The following is a 21,253-nucleotide window of genomic DNA, read 5'->3' as shown; positions in this document are numbered from 1 at the left end:
GCACTGATCATGTGTTAGTAGTGATCATTGTAAGATGTGTTCAGTGAGCATAGATGATGTCCTACTTGTTAGCTTTGATCATGTGTCGTATGTGTTGCTAACTAATGTCCATCTTGCTGACAAGATAATGAAGACGGAGTGGGACACAACCGGCGATGGTGCGCAGGTCATCACCGTCACAGAGGGGCGGAGGACCTCATCCCCACCAACCGGTGGCTGAAGAGGGTGGTTCTCCCTGGCAGGGTGGAGTACATCAGGATATATACTGCTGGGCGCTGGCAGGAGGCGGAGGACCAGCCACGAGGAGGGTGCACATGAACCTATCAGGTTCTACGTGCATATCGCTGACCAGGAGGACATCGCCATGCTCATCATCCCGCGTAAATTCAGGCCAGTGATGAAGCAATGGCTTGTTAGCGGCCCTCCTTGCGTCGTTAGCCTCTCCGCCAACAAGTGGTGCGAGTTCTGGGTTCAGGTGTAGATGTTCAAGGGGCGCATGGTGTTCGGGCGCAACTAGGAGTACTTCTGCGGCCGGCACAAGATAGTCCCCCAACGACCTTGTAATCTTCAAGCTCTCTGGCCTGGGGCTAAAGGTGCAGATCTTCAACGCCAACAATTCCAATATCTGCACGGTCCGGTGCTCGAAGCACAACTGCGTTGGTGACATCACTCAGGCCCTCTAGTTCGTCTGTCAAGTCTGATCTCTGATGTTTGTAGTCTGAACTGAAGTAGTGTAGGTTTGAACTAAGCCCAATCGTCTCTTTTGTTGTGAACTTGTGTATATTTTGCCCTGTGCTGTGCTGTGCACCCTAGGGTCCAGTAGGTGTGCACCCTAGGGTCCAGTAGGTGTGCACCCTAGGGTCCAGTAGGGGCATATGATGCCCTGTTGTTTTAAACTTATGCCTAGTAGCTTATGATCCGCCTGTTCTTTGTTTGTTTTTGCCGTTTTTCTGCTGCTATTCATCATAGTGTTTTGTGTGTGTTGTGTGTTGTCAAATGGGTGGTAAATCCACCACATTTGAAATGGGTGAGCAGATCAAGAACTTGCACACAATCAAACAGTTGTGTTTTGCATTTGCTCACACCCGAAGCACAAACACATGCAACCAAACAACATGCACCTAGTTAGGCCTTGATGTATGCAGGCAACCAAACAACATGCACCCAGTTAGGCCTTGATGTATGCATGCAACCAATCAACATGCAGATGTAGGTTTTTTGCCTGCATATGCTTAGTGTCGGTGTCAAAACCGGTGGATCTCGGGTAGGGGATCCCGAACTGTGCGTCTAAGGCAGATGGTAATAGGAGGCAGGGGACACGATGTTTTACCCAGGTTCGGGCCCTCTTGGTGGAGGTAAAACCCTATGTCCTGCTTGATTTATTCTTGATGATATGAGTATTACAAGAGTTGATCTACCATGAGATCGGAGAGGCTAAACCCTAGAAGCTAGCCTATGGTATGATTGTATGTTGTCCTATGGACTAAAACCCTTCGGTGTATATAGACACCGGAGGGGGCTAGGGTTACACAAGGTCGGTTACAAAGGAGGAGATATACATATCCGTATTGCCTAGCTTGCCTTCCACGCCAAGTAGAGTCCCATCCAGACACGAGACGAAGTCTTCAATCTTGTATCTTCATAGTCCAACAGTCCGGCCAAAGGATATAATCCGGCTGTTCGGATACCCCCTAATCCAGGACTCTCTCAGTAGCCCCCGAACCAGGCTTCAATGACGATGAGTCCGGCGCGCAGTGTTGTCTTCGGCATTGCAAGGCGGGTTCTTCTCCATCTTTCGAACGTTTGTAAAGCAGTGTCTGGTCCCATAAATGTTTGGACCTCCTGGCTTCTGTGCCCAATAAGGGCTATCTCCCACGCGTCGAATGAATACGAGGCGCCAGGGCGTTTTTACATTCGCCCCCCTAGCCAGATAAATAAATTGTCTATTAAAGGGATGGGGATCCTTAGATCCAATCCATACCATCCTCCCCCAGCGAGAATCCATCAGAGCGCGTTTCGGAAAGATCCATTCCAGCATGGCCGACCTCCGCAGCTCCTCCTCCCGCCCCCGTAGCCCTAAGCCCGGTGATTGGGAGAGGTGTTCAGTCCCGCACAGTTGATTAGTCAAACTGCAAACTAAGGGATTTCTCCCTCCAGCGTATATGGTGCCCGTTCGAGCCGGGCTTGCCACCTACAATGGTAGGGAGCAAGCGGAGAGCTTTCCCTATCCCTCTATGGGGGAACGGGTCTGCCTCGTTCCCTATTTATTAAGGGGACTCGGATTTCCAATTCATCCGTTCCTCCGCGGGCTCCTGGAGTTCTACGGCCTCCAATTACACAATTTCACCCCTGCCTCCATTCTACATATCGCCGGCTATGTTGCTCTCTGCGAGTTGTTCCTGGGCTGTGAGGCTCACTTCGAGCTGTGGAAAAGGCTATTTTGCCTCGTCCCTCGCACACAGAGGGGGTCACTTTATCAAGTGGGCGGAGCCAAAATATGGTGCATCGCCGGTACCGGATACCTGTCCGGTACCCCGAAGAAGTCATCCGAAGACTGGCCTTCAGAATGGTTTTATATGGAGGACGTTCCCCTTCTGGACCCTGTTCGGAGGGGTCTTCCTGAGTTTAACAATGCTCCTCTGAAGAAACGCCGAAGTTGGCGCCCACGGAGCCCCCAAGTGGAAGACAATGGAGAAGTCCTCTATCTGATGAACCGGATTAAAGCACTGGCTCAATCAGGATTGACAGTAATCGAAGTTATGTCGATTTGCATAATGCGGGGAGTGCAACCACTTCAATATCGTGGGCACCTCTTGTGGTGTTTTAACGGGGCGGATGTGTTGGGGAACGTAGCAGAATTTTAAAATTTTCTACACATCACCAAGATCAATCTATGGAGTCTTCTAGCAACAAGAGGAAAGGAGTGCATCTACATACCCTTGTAGATCGCGAGCGGAAGCGTTCAAGAGAACGGGGTTGATGGAGTCGTACTCGTCGTGATCCAAATCACCGATGACCTAGCGCCGAATGGGCGGCACCTACGCGTTCAACACACGTATGGTTGGGAAGACGTCTCCTCCTTCTTGATCCAGCAAGGGGAAGGAGAGGTTGATGGAGATCCAGCAGCACGACGACGTGGGGGTGGAAGCAGCGGTGATCTCGGCAGGGCTTCGCCAAGCTCCAACGAGAGAGAGAAAGAGAGAGGTGTTACGAGGGGAAAGGGAAGGGCCAGGGACTTGGTGCGGCTGCCCTCCCTCCCCCCACTATATATAGGGCCCCTAGGGGGTGCTGGCCCTAGAGATTGGATCTCAGGGGGGGGGGCGGCCAAGGGGGGTGGCTTGCCCCCCAAGCCAAGTGGGGCGCCCCCACCCCTAGGGTTTCCAAACCTAGGCACAGGGGGAGGCCCAAGGGGGGCGCACCAGCCCACCAGGGGCTGGTTCCCTTCCCCACTTCAGCCCATGGGGCCCTCCGGGATAGGTGGCCCCACCCGATGGACCCACGGGACCCTTCCGGTGGTCCCGATACAATACCGGTGACCCCCAAAACTTTCCCGATGGCCGAAACTGGACTTCCTATATATAATTCTTCACCTCCGGACCATTCTGGAACTCCTCATGATGTCCGGGATCTCATCCGGGACTCCTAACAACTTTCGGGTTACCGCATACTAATATCTCTTCAACCCTAGCGTCACCGAACCTTAAGTGTGTAGACCCTACGGGTTCGGGAGACACGTAGACATGACCGAGACGACTCTCTGGTCAATAACCAACAGCAGGATCTGGATACCCATGTTGGATCCCACATGTTCCATGATGATCTCATCGGATGAACCAGGATGTCGAGGATTCAATCAATCTCGTATACAATTCCCTTTGTCAATCGGTACGTTACTCGCCTGAGACTCGATCGTCAGTATCCCAATACCTTGTTCAATCTCGTTACCGGCAAGTCACTTTACTCGTACCGTAATGCATGATCCCGTGATCAACCACTTGGTCACATTGAGATCATTATGATGATGCATTACCGAGTGGGCCCAGAGATACCTCTCCGTCATACAGAGTGACAAATCCCAGTCTCAATTCGTGCCAACCCAACAGACACTTTCGGAGATACCCGTAGTGCACCTTTGTAGTCACCCAGTTACGTTGTGATGTTTGGCACACCCAAAGCACTCCTACGGTATCCGGGAGTTGCACAATCTCATGGTCTAAGGAAATGATACTTGACATTCGGAAAAGCTCTAGCAAACGAACTACACGATCTTTGAGCTATGCTTAGGATTGGGTCTTGTCCATCACATCATTCTCCTAATGATGTGATCCCGTTATCAATGACATCTAATGTCCATAGTCAGGAAACCATGACTATCTTTTGATCAACGAGCTAGTCAACTAGAGGCTCACTAGGGACGTGTTGTGGTCTATGTATTCACACATGTATTATGATTTCCGGATAACACAATTATAGCATGAACAATAGACAATTATCATGAACAAGGAAATATAATAATAACCATTTTATTATTGCCTCTAGGGCATATTTCCAACAGTCTCCCACTTGCACTAGATTCAATAATCTAGTTACATTGTGATGAATCGAACACCCATAGAGTTCTGGTGTTGATCATGTTTTGCTCTAGGGAGAGGTTTAGTCAACGGATCTGCCACATTCAGGTCCGTATGTACTTTACAAATATCCATGTCTCCATTTTGAACACTTCCACGAATGGAGTTGAAGCGACACTTGATATGCCTGGTCTTCCTGTGAAACCTGGGCTCCTTGGCAAGGGCAATAGCTCCAGTGTTGTCACAGAAGAGAGTCATCAGGCTCGATGCATTGGGAATGACTCCTAGGTCGGTAATGAACTCCTTCACCCAGATTGCTTCTTGTGCTGCCTCCGAGGCTGCCATGTACTCCGCTGCACATGTAGATCCCACCACAACGCTTTGCTTGCAACTGCACCAACTTACTACCCCACCATTCAAAATATACACGTATCTGGTTTGTGACTTAGAGTCATCCATATCTGTGTCGAAGCTAGCATCGACGTAACCCTTTACGACGAGCTCTTCGTCACCTCCATAAACGAGAAACATATCCTTAGTCCTCTTCAGGTACTTCAGGATATTCTTGACCGCTGTCCAATGTTCCATGCCGGGATTACTTTGGTACCTTCCTACCAAACTTACGACAAGGTTTACATCAGGTCTGGTACACAACATGGCATACATAATAGACCCTATGGCCGAGACATAGGGGACGACACTCATCTTTTCTCTATCTTCTGCCGTGGCCGGGCATTGAGCCGTGCTCAATTGCATACCTTGCAATACAAGCAAGAACCCCTTCTTGGACGGATCCATATTGAACTTCTTCAATATCTTATCAAGGTACGTACTTTATGAAAGACCAATGAGGCGTCTCGATCTATCTCTATAGATTTTGATGCCTAATATATAAGCAGCTTCTGCCAAGGTCCTTCATTGAAAAACACTTGTTCAAGTAGGCCTTTATGTTTTCCAAGAATTCTATATCATTGCCCATCAACAGTATGTCATCCACATATAATATGAGAAATGCTACGGAGCTCCCACTCACTTTCTTGTAAACAAAGGCTTCTCCATAAGTCTGTGTAAACCCAAACGCTGTGATCATCTCATCAAATCAAATGTTCCAACTCCGAGATGCTTGCACCAGCCCATAGATTGAGCGTTGGAGCTTGCACACCTTGTTAGCATTCTTAGGATCGACAAAACCTTCCGGCTGCATCATATACAATTCTTCCTTAAGAAAGCCGTTAAGGAATGCCGTTTTGACGTCCATTTGCCATATCTCATAATCATAGAATGCGGCAATTGCTAACATGATTCGGACGGACTTCAGCTTCGCTACGGGTGAGAAAGTCTCATCGTAGTCAACCCCTTGAACTTGTTGATAACCCTTAGAGACAAGTCGAGCCTTGTAGATGGTCACATTACCATCTGCGTCTGTCTTGTTTTTAAAGATCCATTTTTTTCTATAGCTCGCCGATCATCGGGCAAGTCAGTCAAAGTCCATACTTCGTTTTCATACATGGATCCTATTCTCGGATTTCATGGCTTCTAGCCATTTCTCGGAATCTGGGCCCGCCATCGCTTCCTCATAGTTCGAAGGTTCACCATTGTCTAACAACATGATTTCCAAGACAGGGTTGTCGTACCACTCTGGTGCGGAACGTGTCCTTGTGGACCTACGAAGTTCAGTAGAAACTTGATCTGAAGTTTCATGATCATCATCATTAACTTCCTCTCTAGTCGGTGCAGGCACCTCAGGAACATTTTCTTGAGCTGCGCCACTCTTCGGTTCAAGAGGCAATACTTCATCAAGTTCTACTTTCCTCCCACTTACTTCTTTCGAGAGAAACTCTTTCTCTAGAAAGGATCCATTCTTGGCAACAAAGATCTTGCCTTCGGATCTGAGGTAGAAGGTATAACCAATAGTTTCTTTAGGGTATCCTATGAAGACGCATTTTTCCGATTTGGGTTCGAGCTATTCAGGTTGAAGTTTCTTCACATAAGCATCGCATCCCCAAACTTTTAGAAACGACAGCTTAGGTTTCTTCCCAAACCATAATTCATACAGTGTCGTCTCAACGGATTTCGATGGAGCCCTATTTAAAGTGAATGCGACAGTCTCTAAAGCATAGCCTCAAAATGACAACGGTAGATCGGTAAGAGACATCATAGATCGCAAGAACTTGATTTTCTTGTCATGTTGATTCTCAACCTCACTCTGAAATTCCTTGAACTTTTCAAAGGTCTCAGACTTGTGTTTCATTAAGTAGACATAGCCATATCTACTCAAGTCATCAGTGAGGGTGAGAACATAACGATAGCCACTCGCGAGCCTCAACACTCATTGGACCGCACACATCAGTATGTATGATTTCCAATAAGTTGGTTGCTTGCTCCATTGTTCCTGAGAACAGAGTCTTGGTCATTTTACCCATGAGGCATGGTTCGCACGTGTCAAATGATTCGTAATCAAGAGACTCCAAAAGTCCATCTGCATGGAGCTTCTTCATGCGTTTGACACCTATGTGACCAAGGCGGCAGTGCCACAAGTATGTGGGACTATCATTATCAACCTTACATCTTTTGGTATTCACACTATGAATATGTGTAACATTACGCTCGAGATTCATTAAGAATAAACCATTCACCAGCGGGGCATGACCATAAAACATATCTCTCATATAAATAGAACAACCATTATTCTCGGATTTAAATGAGTAGCCATCTCGAATTAAACGAGATCCTGATACAATGTTCATGCTCAAAGCTGGCACTAAATAACAATTATTGAGGTTTAAAACTAATCCCGTAGGTAAATGTAGATGTAGCGTGCCGACGGCGATCACATCGACCTTGGAACCATTCCCGACGCGCATCGTCACCTCGTCCTTCGCCAGTCTCCGCTTATTCTGTAGCTCCTGCTTTGAGTTACAAATGTGAGCAACCGCACCGGTATCAAATACCCAGGAGCTACTGCGAGTACTGGTAAGGTACACATCAATTACATGTATATCACATATACCTTTAGTGTTGCCGGCCTTCTTGTCCGCTAAGTATTTGGGGCAGTTCCGCTTCCAGTGACCACTTCCCTTGCAATAAAAACACTCAGTCTCGGGCTTGGGTCCATTCTTTGGCTTCTTCCCAACAGCTTGCTTACCGGGCGCGGCAACCCCCTTGCCGTCCTTCTTGAAGTTCTTCTTACCCTTGCCTTTCTTAAACTTAGTGGTTTTATTCACCATCAACACTTGATGTTCCTTTTTGATCTCCACCTCCGCTGATTTCAGCATTGAATATACCTCAGGAATGGTCTTTTCCATCCCCTGCATATTGAAGTTCATCACAAAGCTCTTGTAGCTCGGTGGAAGCGACTGAAGGATTCTGTCAATGACTGCGTCATCCGGGAGATTAACTCCCAGCTGAGTCAAGCGGTTGTGCAACCCAGACATTTTGAGTATGTGCTCACTGACAGAACTATTTTCCTCCATCTTACAACTGAAGAACTTGTCGGAGACTACATATCTCTCGACCCGGGCATGAGCTTGGAAAACCATTTTCAGCTCTTCGAACATCTCATATGCTCCGTGTTGCTCAAAACGCTTTTGGAGCCCCGGTTCTAAGCTGTAAAGCATGCCGCACTGAACGAGGGAGTAATCATCAGCACATGACTGCCAAGCGTTCATAACGTCTTGGTTCTCTGGGATGGGTGCTTCACCTAGCGGTGCTTCTAGGACATAATCTTTCTTGGGAGCTATGAGGATGATCCTCAGGTTCCGGACCTAGTCCGTATAGTTGTTGCCATCATCTTTCAGCTTGGTTTTCTCTAGGAACACATTGAAGTTGAGGGCAACATTAGCGTGGGCCATTTGATCTACAAGACACATTGTAAAGATTTTAGACTAAGTTCATGATAATTAAGTTCATCTAATCAAATTATTCAATGAACTCCCACTCAGATAGACATCCCTCCAGTCATCTAAGTGAAACATGATCCGAGTCAACTAGGCCGTGTCCGATTATCACGTGAGACGGACTAGTCAACATCGGTGAACATATTCATGTTGATCGTATCTTCTATATGACTCATGCTCGACCTTTCGGTCTTCCGTGTTCCGAGGCCATGTCTATACATGCTAGGCTCGTCAAGTCAACCTAAGTGTATTGCGTGTGTAAATCTGGCTTACACCCGTTGTATTCGAACGTTAGAATCTATCACACCCGATCATCACGTGGTGCTTCAAAACAACGAACCTTCGCAACGGTGCACAGTTAGGGGGAACATTTTCTTGAAATTATTGCGAGGGATCATCTTATTTAAGCTACCATCGTTCTAAGCAAATAAGATGTAAAACATGATAAACATCACATGCAATCAAATAGTGACATGATATGGCCAATATCATTTTGCTCCTTATGATCTCCATCTTCGGGGCGCCATGATCATTGTCGTCACCGGCATGACACCATGATCTCCACCATCATGATCTCCATCATCGTTTCTTCATGAAGTTGTCTCGTCATCTATTACTTCTACTACTATGGCTAACGGTTTAGCAATAAATTAAAGTAATTACATGACGTTATATGTTGACACGCAGGTCATAAATAAATTAAGAAAACTCCTATGGCTCCTGCCGGTTGTCATACTCATCGACATGCAAGTCGTGATTCCTATTACAAGAACATGATCAATCTCATACATCACATATATCATTCATCACATCCCTTTTTGGCCATATCACATCACACGGCACATGCTGCAAAAACAAGTTAGACGTCCTCTAATTGTTGTTGCAAATTTTTACGTGGCTGCTATAGGTTTCTTAGCAAGAACGTTTCTTACCTACGCCAAAACCACAACGTGATATGCCAATTTCTATTTACCCTTCATAAGGACCGTTTTCATCGAATCCGACCCGACTAAAGTGGGAGAGACAGACACCCGCTAGCCACCTTATGCAACTAGTGCATGTCAGTCGGTGGAACCGGTCTCACGTAAGCGTACGTGTAAGGTCAGTCCGGGCCGCTTCATCCCACGATGTCGCCAAATCAAGATAAGACTAGTAACGGCAAGTAAATTGACAATATCGACGCCCACAACTACTTTGTGTTCTACTCGTGTATAGAAACTACGCATAGACCTAGCTCTGATGCCACTGTTGGGGAACGTAGCAGAATTCTAAAATTTTCTACGGATCCCCAAGATCAATCTATGGAGTCTTCTAGCAACAAGAGGAAAGGAGTGCATCTACATACCCTTATAGATTTCAAGAGAACGGGGTTGATGGAGTCGTACTCGTCGTGATCCAAATCACCGATGACCTAGCGCCGAACTGACGGCACCTCCGTGTTCAACACACATACGGTTGGGAAGACGTATCCTCCTTCTTGATCCAGCAAGGGGAAGGAGAGGTTGATGGAGATCCAGCAGCACGACGGCGTGGTGGTGGAAGCAGCGGTGATCTCGGCAGGGCTTCGCCAAGCTCCAACGAGAGAGAGAGAGAGAGGTGTTACGAGGGGAGAGGGAAGGGCCAGAGACTTGGTGCGGCTGCCCTCCCTCCCCCCACTATATATAGGGCCCCTAGGGGGGGCGCCGGCCCTAGAGATTGGATCTCAAGGGGGGGCGGCGGCCAAGGGGGGTGGCTTGCCCCCCAAGCCAAGTGGGGCGCCCCCACCCCTAGGGTTTCCAACCCTAGGCGCAGGGGGAGGCCCAAGGGGGGTTCACCAGCCCACCAGGGGCTGCTTCCCTTCCCCACTTAAGCCTATGGGGCCCTCCGGGATAGATGGCCCCACCCGGTGGACCCCCGGGACCCTTCCGGTGGTCCCGGTACAATACCGGTGACCCCCGAAACTTTCCCGATGGCCGAAACTGGACTTCCTATATATAATTCTTCACCTCCGAACCATTCCGGAACTCCTCGCGACTTCCGGGATCTCATCCGGGACTCCGAACAACTTTCGGGTTACTGCATACTAATATCTCTTCAACCCTAGCGTCACCGAACCTTAAGTGTGTAGACCCTACGGGTTCGGGAGACACGTAGACATGACCGAGACGACTCTCCGGTCAATAACCAACAGCGGGATCTGGATACCCATGTTGGATCCCACATGTTCCATGATGATCTCATCGGATGAACCACGATGTCGAGGATTCAATCAATCACGTAGACAATTCCCTTTGTCAATCGGTACGTTACTCGCCCGAGACTCGATCGTCGGTATCCCAATACCTCGTTCAATCTCGTTACCGGCAAGTCACTTTACTCGTACCGTAATGCATGATCCCGTGATCAACCACTTGGTCACATTGAGCTCATTATGATGATGCATTACCGAGTGGGCCCAGAGATACCTCTCCGTAATACGGAGTGACAAATCCCAGTCTCGATTCGTGCCAACCCAACAGACACTTTCGGAGATACCCGTAGTGCACCTTTATAGTCACCCAGTTACGTTGTGACATTTGGCACACCCAAAGCACTCCTACGGTATCCGGGAGTTGCACAATCTCATGGTCTAAGGAAATGATACTTGACATTCAGAAAAGCTCTAGCAAACGAACTACACGATCTTTGAGCTATGCTTAGGATTGGGTCTTGTCCATCGCATCATTCTCCTAATGATGTGATCCCGTTATCAATGACATCTAATGTCCATAGTCAGGAAACCATGACTATCTTTTGATCAACGAGCTAGTTAACTAGAGGCTCATTAGGGACGTGTTGTGGTCTATGTATTCACACATGTATTACGATTTCTAGATAACACAATTATAGCATGAACAATAGACAATTATCATGAACAAGGAAATATAATAATAACCATTTTATTATTGCCTCTAGGGCATATTTCCAACAGGATGATGCCACCCGCTGCGGGCGTAAGGGTCCGGACAATGCTGCTGCTTTAGCAAAAATTCTGTCCGAATTTTCCAAGGGAGAGGAAGAGGAGCCGCATCAAGCCACGGGATGGATTCTCCATGTACAATCCTCCAAGCTGGGTAAGTTATATCTTCTTACTCCCATTTTTCCCGCATTCTTTGTCGTAAGTATTCACCTTGCCACTTTGCGGCAGGAACTGCGAAAAGCCATAAAGGAGGTTAGCAGCCCTTCTCCACAACCAGAGGACCCTGACCGGGCCCTCGACTCCGGACTTGAAGAAGATCCGGTTATATTCGTGGAGCTGATAGACCGGCAGTTCTATCAGTTAAGCTGCGATGATGCCATGGTGGCCATTACGGACGACTATCCCGGACTGCTCCCTGCATCGCACGTAAGAAAAACCAAAAATCCCAACTCCAAAAACTAGGATCCCCTTTTAGACACTTCACCCACCATATACATATGGCATTTTTACAGGGAAGGCATTCGGGACGTGATAACCCACAAGTATAGGGGATCGCAATAGTTTTCGATAAGTAAGAGTGTCGAACCCAATGAGGAGCTAAAGGTAGAACAAATATTCCCTCAAGTTCTATCGACCACCGATCAACTCTACGCACGCTTGACGTTCGCTTTACGTAGAACAAGTATGAAACTAGAAGTACTTTGTAGGTGTTTTCGGAAAGGCTTGCAAGAAAGTAAAGAGCATGAAAATAAAACTAGGGGCTGTTAAGGTAAAGAAGCAACTAAAGTAAATATAGCGAGTGTGGAAAAGTGGTGGTAGGAGTTGCGAAATTTTCCCTTAAGCAATTGACTACTTTACTAGAATGATAGCAAGTATTATGTGGGAGAGGCCACTGCTAGCATGTCATCCCTTACTTGGAATTCTATGCACTTATGATTGGAACTATTAGCAAGCATCTGCAACTACTAATGTTCATTAAGGTAAAACCCAACCATAGCATTAAGATAAGTTGGTCCCCCTTTCAATCTCGTATGCATCAATTTCTATGCTAGGTTGAAGCTTCTGTCACTCTTTCCCTCCAATACATAGTCCTATCAACATACAACTAACCCTATGGTGTGATCCACGCGCGCGCTCATATGATGGGCACCAAAGGATAGCAACATAACCACAAGCAAATTAAATCAATCATAGCAATTCATCAACCACCGATAGGACAACGAAAATCTACTCAGACATCATAGGATGGCAACACATCATTGGATAATAATATGAAGCATAAAACACCATGTTCAAGTAGAGGGTATAGCGGGTTGCGGGAGAGTGGACCGCTGTAGATAGAGGGGGGAAGGTGATGGATATGTTGGTTAAGATGGCGGAGGTGTTGGTGAAGATCGCGGTGATGATGATGATGGCCACGGCGGCGTTCCAGTGCCACCGGAGGAGAGGGGGAGAGGGGCCCCCTTCTTCCTCCTCTTCCTTGACCTCCTCCCTAGATGGGAGAAGGGTTTCCCCTCTGGTCCTTGGCCTCCATGGCATGGGAGGGGCGAGAGCCCCTCCGAGATTGGATCTATCTCTCTGTTTCTCTCTGGTTCTGCGTTCTGTTCTAGCTCTGTTTCACCGTTTCGTATATATATGGAGATCCGTAACTCCGATTGGCCTGAAACCTTCGCCGTGATTTTTTTCTCCGAATATTAGCTTTCTTGCGGCAAAAGAAGAGCGTCAACCGCCTTACGGTGGCCTCACGAGGGTAGGGGGCGCGCCCTAGGGGGGGGGGCGCCCCCTGCCTCGTGACCACCTCGGGCACTGGTTCGCGTTGATTTTCCTTCTGAATTTTCCATATTTTCCAAAAATAAGCTCCGTCCATTTTTATCCCGATATGGATATTCTGCAAAACCAAAAACATGCAACAGACAGGAACTGGCACTGGGCACTGGATCAATATGTTAGTCCCAAAAATAATATAAAAAGTTGCCAAAAAGTATATGAAAGTTGAATAATATTGGCATGGAACAATCAAAAATTATAGATACGATGGAGACATATCAGCATCCCCAAGCTTAATTCCTGCTCGTCCTCGAGTAGGTAAATGATAAAAAAAGATAATTTTTGATGTGGAATGCTACCTATCATAATCTTGATCATATGTCTAATCATGGCATGAATATTAAGACACGAGTGATTCAAAGCAATAGTCTATCATTTGACATAAAAACAATAATACTTCAAGCCTACTAATAAAGCAATCATGTCTTTTCAAAATAACATGGCCAAAGAAAGTTATCCCTACAAAATCATATAGTCTCGCTATGCTCCATCTTCACCATACGAAATATTCAAATCATGCACAACCCCGGTGACAAGCCAAGCAATTGTTTCATACTTTTGATGCTCTCAAACCTTTTCAACTTTCACGCAATACATGAGCGTGAGGCATGGACATAGCACTATAGGTGGAATAGAATATGATGGTGGAGAAGACAAAAAGGAGAAGATAGTCTCACATCAACTAGGCGTATCAATGGGCTATGGAGATGCCCATCAATAGATATCAATGTGAGTGAGTAGGGATTGCCATGCAACGGATGTACTAGAGCTATAAGTGTATGAAAGCTCTGACTGAAACTAAGTGGGTGTGCATCCAACTTGCTTGCTCATGAAGACCTCGGGCATTTGAGGAAGCCCATCATCGGAATATACAAGCCAAGTTCTATAATGAAAATTCCCACTAGTATATGGAAGTGATAACTCAAGAGACTCTCTATATGAAGAACATGGTGCTACTTTGAAGCACAAGTGTGGAAAAAGGATAGTAGCACTGCCCCTTCTCTCTTTTTTTCTCATTGTTTTTTGTTTTTTTTGGTGGGCTTCTTTGGCCTCCCCTTTTTTTGGGGGCTTCTTTGGCCTCTTTTATTTTTTTGTAAAGTCCGGACTCTCATCCCGACTTATGGGGGAATCATAGTCTCCATCATCCTTTCCTCACTGGGGCAATGCTCTAATAATGATGATCATCACACTTTTATTTACTTACAACTCGATATTACAACTCGATATCTAGAACAAAGATATGACTCTATATGAATGCCTCCGGCGGTGTACCGGGATGTGCAATGATCTAGCGTAGCAATGACATCAAAAAACGGACAAGCCATGAAAACATCATGCTAGCTATCTTACGATCATGCAAAGCAATATGACGATAAATGCTCAAGTCATGTATATGATGATGATGGAAGTTGCATGGCAATATATCTCGGAATGGCTATGGAAATGCCATAATAGGTAGGTATGGTGGCTGTTTTGAGGAAGGTATATGGTGGGTTTATGGTACCGGCGAAAGTTGCGCGGTACTAGAGAGGCTAGCAATGATGGAAGGGTGAGAGTGCGTATAATCCATGGACTCAACATTAGTCATAAAGAACTCACATACTTATTGCAAAAATCTATTAGTTATCGAAACAAAGTACTATGCGCATGCTCCCAGGGGGATAGATTGGTAGGAAAAGACCATCGCTCGTCCCCGACCGCCACTCATAAGGAAGACAATCAATAAATAAATCATGCTCCGACTTCATCACATAACGGTTCACCATACGTGCATGCTACGGGAATTACAAACTTCAACACAAGTATTTCTACAATACACAACTACTCACTAGCATGACTCTAATATCACCATCTTTGTATCGCAAAACTATTGCAAGGAATCAAACATATCATATTCAGCGATCTACAAGTTTATGTAGGATTTTATGACTAACCATGTGAATGACCAGTTCCTGTCATCTTTCTAAATAGATATAAGTGAAGCAAGAGAGTTTAATTCTTTTTACAAAAGATATACCCACGCTCTAACAAGTATAAGTGAAGCAAAAGAGCATTCTACAAATGGCGGTTGTCTAAGTGAAGAGAAACAGGCAATCCAAACTTCAAATGATATAAGTGAAGCACATGAAGCATTCTATAAAGCCATACTCAAAAGATATAAGTGAAGTGCAATGAGCATTCTATAAATCAACCAAGGACTATCTCATACCAGCATGGTGCATAAAAATAAAAATAAAAACCTAAATGCAAAAGACACTCCAAGACTTGCACATATCGCATGAACGAAACGAATCCAAAAACATACCGTTATTTGTTGAATAAAGAGGGGATGTCTCCCCATCATCCCCAAGCTTAGATGCTTGAGTCTCCTTGAATATTTACTTGGGGTGCCTCGGGCATCCCCAATCTTGAGCTCTTTCCTCTCTTCCTTCTTCTCACATCGAGACCTTCTCAATCATCGAACACTTCATCCACACAAAACTTCAACAGAAAACTCGGTAAGATTCGTTAGTATAATAAAGCAAATCACTACTCTAAGTACTGTTGCAAACCAATTCATATTTTGTTTTTGCATTGTGTCTACTGTAATATAACTTTTTCATGGCTTAATCCACTGATATAAATTGATAGTTTCATATAAACAAGCAAACTATGCATCAAAAACAGAATCTGTCTAAAACAGAACAGTCTGTAATAATTTGAACATTAACCACACTTCTGATACTTGAAAAATTCTACCAAAATTAGGAAAAATAAACAATTTGTATAGGAATACGGTGCGAAAAGAATCAGAACTATTCGATGTTCCAGCTAAAAATGTAAAATCGCGCACTACAGCCAAAGTTTCTTTCCTGCACCGTACAAACCATCAAGCAAATGTAAACATCCTAAAGGCAAACCTTGGCACATTATTTTTTATAATACAATGGAATTGTACAAGGGGATAATTATTTTTGTTGAAAAGTTTCTATAATCAAGATTCACAAAGTTTCTATGAGCATGAACAAAGTTCAAGGCTAGCTCCCACTTCAACAATGCTCGTCTTTCTCACTTTCGCTTTTCTTTTTGAAAAAGTTTTGGGTTCCCCTCTTTATTTTTGTTGTTTTTAAACTATATGAAAGCACTCAACAGAAATAAATGACTCTCTAAAACTACCGGATTGTCTCCCTGGCAGCGCTTTCTTTAAAGCCACTAAGCTAGGCATATAGTGCTCAAGTAGTGAATCCACCCGGATCCCAAGATATATCAAATCCAATTTTAATTAACAATGATTTGTAATTTAGTAGTGAGCACAAAGCAATATATATCAAGTAATGACGAAGTCTAACTCTCTTCCTATGCATCGGCATGTCATAAAAGAACAATTCATGCACACAAAGTAAAGGCCAATGCATAGTATACACAGTTTCTTGCAATTTTATCATGTGGGAAGCATAGAGAGGTGGAGATATAGTTCCTCTCTCATAATAATTGCAAGTAGGAGCAGAAAGCACATGCATATTATATTTATCGAAATCATCATGTGCAACGGTAAAAGGCAACCCATCAATATAATCATTAATAAGTGCAAACTTCACCGATATAGTATAATCGGGAGAATTCAAAAAGATAATAGGACTATCATGCGTGGGTGCAATAGCAACAATTTCATGTTTAACATAAGGAACTATATCAAGTTCATCTCCATAAGCATAATCGATATTGGCATCTTGGCCACAAGCATCATCAAAAAGGGATATTTCAAAAGAATCCAAGGGATCATAACAGTCATCATAGCAATCATCCTTCGGTAAGAACGAAGGGGAATTAAACAATGTATGAGTTGAAGAGTTACTCTAATTAGAAGGTGGGCACGGGTGATCAATCCGCTCTTCCCCCTTTTGTTCTTCGCTCTCCTCCTCATCTTTTTCATCCAATGAGCTCACAGTTTCATCAATTTCTTCTTCCATAGACTCCTGCAAAATATTAGTCTCTTCTTGGACAGCGGAGTAGACCTCAATATATAGTTTAACATAGGCATTAGAAGCATAATTCTCATAACAATATTGAAGTATGGCAAAGTTTTCAGATTTGTGAAGAGTAGCATCATACTTTTCAATCAAAGAAGCAATTTCAGAAGCACCCTTAAAAGCAACAAATTCTTCAATTTGTTGAACATCATAGTAATTATAAACACCCTTAGCATACGAAGATACGATTCCATTATTACTAAACTCACATTGATAGGGAAGGTGTTTCTTAGGGTTTTTAGAACAACAAGTAAAATCATATATTTCACATAAATTCCAAACATAGCATTGCAAACGTTGAATTTGACTCCATAATAGTTTCCCTTTTTCAGATATACGGTGTCGCACATAACAACCATGCTCATCTAAAGATTTTCCCTCAACTAAGCTAGTTGGGGTTTCGGCACGAGCACAAAGGGATCGAAGATGATCCAAGTAAAAAGCTTCAGCAGTGTGATAGATTTTGAGTGGTTCTTCAACCATTGGTTCAGTAGGTACAACCAATTTTTTGGTATTTTGCGTTTCCTACCCATAACTAAAGGTAGAAAACAACTAAGAACAGCAAATAAAAATTACTTAGTGATAAAGCAAACAAGCACACACGAGAATATTCACCCCATGCTATTGCTCCCCGGCAATGGCGCCAGAAAAAGGTCTTGATAACCCACAAGTATAGGGGATCGCAACAGTTTTTGATAAGTAAGAGTGTCGAACCCAACGAGGAGCTAAAGGTAGAACAAATATTCCCTCAAGTTCTATCGACCACCGATACAACTCTACGCACGCTTGACGTTTGATTTACCTAGAACAAGTATGAAACTAGAAGTACTTTGTAGGTGTTTTCGGAAAGGCTTGCAAGAAAGTAAAGAGCACGAAAATAAAACTAGGGGCTGTTAAGGTAAAGAAGCAACTAAAGTAAATATAGTGAGTGTGGAAAAGTGGTGGTAGGGTTGCGAAATTGTCCCTTAAGCAATTGACTACTTTACTAGACCGATAGCAAGTACTATGTGGGAGAGGCCACTGCTAGCATGACATCCCTTACTTGGAATTCTATGCACTATTGGAACTATTAGCAAGCATCCGCAACTACTAATGTTCATTAAGGTAAAACCCAACCATAGCATTAAGATAAATTGGTCCCCCTTTCAATCCTGTATGCATCAATTTCTATGCTAGGTTGAAGCTTCTGTCACTCTTTCCCTCCAATACATAGTCCTATCAACATACAACTAACCCTATGGTGTGATCCACGCACTCGCTCATATGATGGGCACCAAAGGACAGCAACATAACCACAAGCAAATTAAATCAATCATAGGAATTCATCAACCACCGATAGGACAACGAAAATCTACTCAGACATCATAGGATGGCAACACATCATTGGATAATAATATGAAGCATAAAGCACCATGTTCAAGTAGAGGGTACAGCGGGTTGCGGGAGAGTGGACCGCTGTAGATAGAGGAGGGAAGGTGATGGAGATGTTGGTGAAGATAGCGGAGGTGTTGGTGAAGATCGCGGTGATGATGATGATGATGGCCACGACGACGTTCCGGCGCCACCGGAGGAGAGGGGGAGAGGGGCCCCCTTCTTCCTCTTCTTCCTTGACCTCCTCCCTAGATGGGAGAAGGGTTTCCCCTCTGGTCCTTGGCCTCCATGGCATGGGAGGGGCGAGAGCCCCTCCGAGATTGGATCTATCTCTATGTTTCTCTCTGGTTCTGCGTTCTGTTCTGGCTTTGTTTCACCGTTTCGTATATATATATGGAGATCCGTAACTCCGATTGGCCTGGAACCTTCGCCGTGATTTTTTTCCAAATATTAGCTTTCTTGCGGCGAAAGAAGAGCGTCAACCGCCTTACGGTGGGCTCACGAGGGTAGGGGCGCACCCTAAGGGGGGGGGCGCCCCCTGCCTCGTGACCACCTCGGGCACTGGTTCGCATTGATTTTCCTTCCGAATTTTCCATATTTTCCAAAAATAAGCTTAGTCTGTTTTTATCCCGTTTGGACTCCGTTTGATATGGATATTCTTCGAAACCAAAAACATGCAACAGACAGGAACTGGCACTGGGCACTGGATCAATATGTTAGTCCCAAAAATAATATAAAAAGTTGCCAAAAAGTATATGAAAGTTGAATAATATTGGCATGGAACAATCAAAAATTATAGATACGATGGAGACGTATCAGGACGCCCTGCCGAACCCGCAGCAACTCGCCAACAAGAGGCACCGAGGCCGGGTAGGCCAAAAAGGAAGGCGGTCAGGACGGAGACGCCGGTGCAAAGGTATGACAAAAACCCCGCTCCATGGTTGTCGTCTTTCTCGAAATGTAATGACGCCCGTGTTTCTTTAACAGAAAAAACGCTCGCCGGAATATGTCCGGCGATGTTACTAATCACGCTTCCACCAGTCGGGTGCCAGGACCGGACATAGAGGCGGAAGCCGATATGGGGCGGGCGCCGGATAAGCCCCCTACAGAGGATGCTGATAGATTATCCGCTACAAACTCAGAAGTGGAAAGCACCATGAATCATAGGGGCCGCCGGGCCGTACTCCGTGACGCTTGTTTCTCACCAGAGGCATTTGATGCCTTCAATTCTGGAGAGGCGTACCTCCGAGCTGCTCAAGATGGTCTAGTCAGAGCCACGAATTAGTATGTAAAGGATGTACGGGTAAGTAAATCTGACGATTTATATGTATCAGTAGCCCCTGAGACTTGAAACAGTTAGCAGAACTGATTTAAGGATCATCTTTATTGTGCAGATTCTTACAGAGAAAAATACTAGGCTGTCACAGGAGCTAGAGGAATGCAAGACCTAACTACGGGCCGCTGTTGCCTCATTGCAGGAACCGAAAAAGTCACCCGCTGGTAACATTTACTTTAAAGAATGATGGTTACCATATAGTGTGCGGCGTGGCTGCGGATCTAACAATAGATGTTGCAGATGAATCCGGAGAAAATCCGGAGGACCAGCATGTCGTGCGACAGCTAGAGGCTGGCAAACGTGTGCTGACTGAGGTTAGGCGGGAGAAAAACAATCTCCAAGACGCCAATATCAAGCTAAGCGTGGAACTAAAAGACGTTCGAGCCCAGCTTGTAGACTCCGAGAAGGAGAATAAGCGGCTTCGGCGCGGCATTTTAGTAAGTGCTTGAATGAATCCTTTTAAAGGAGTTCGACGAAGAAGCCGACTAACAGCGTCATGTCTATAGGTATGCTGACGGGTCGTCCCATGGAGGAAATGCCCGAGGTCTGCGGGTGATCTTCTATCCGAGCTCTCACATCTGCACGAACAAGTTCGGCATGTGATGCAAGGTGTTGCCCAGGCCTTATGGCCATCCGCCTCCCTACCAGAAGGCGTTGCAGAGCTTACGGAGAAGCTCAAGGGAGCACGGCGGCGCTTCCGATTATGGAAGATATCGGCCTGCCGACAAGGTGCCAGAGAAGCCTGGGCCATGGTGAAGACACGGTATACCAAGGCTGACCCAAATCACATGGCCGAGGTCGGACTTGTGGGGCCCGATGGAAAAGAAATCCCCATTAGCTTAGTTTATGTGCAAGTAGAATTAGCCGCAAAGTATTCCCAACAGGATTGTAGGCTAGACCGCCTGTTGGATGGTATAGAAGAGGAAATTTAGTCAGTCTGCATGACTATGTAATTAAAGTGACATGCATAATGCCTTCGAGCCGGATTGTAGATCATTTGTCTTGGCGGACCTTTTCGCTTCAACCTCGGGACCGATAGTCCGGAGTGTATCCGAATACCCGCTCAGTTATATAAGAACCGGGGTATGCATGGATACCAGGCGTAGGGGTCATTAGTGCTTGAACGGACAAGTGCCCAACTAGTTATGTTATATTACATGGGTAATAAGAAACATCTTCTAGGGAGAATAGTTCTGTTAAGGGTTCCTTTCCCTGGGTATGCATGCCCTAAAGTCCATGTCCGGACTGCGATAAGAAATGCAGGAAAAAACATATGGGGGCAGATATGGAAAATAAAAAAAATC

This window comes from Triticum dicoccoides, chromosome 7A, assembly GCF_002162155.2.
Source record: "Triticum dicoccoides isolate Atlit2015 ecotype Zavitan chromosome 7A, WEW_v2.0, whole genome shotgun sequence".
NCBI classification, from domain to species: domain Eukaryota; kingdom Viridiplantae; phylum Streptophyta; class Magnoliopsida; order Poales; family Poaceae; genus Triticum; species Triticum dicoccoides.
The sequence above is the reverse complement of the archived record's forward strand: the minus strand, read 5'-3'. Positions refer to the sequence as shown.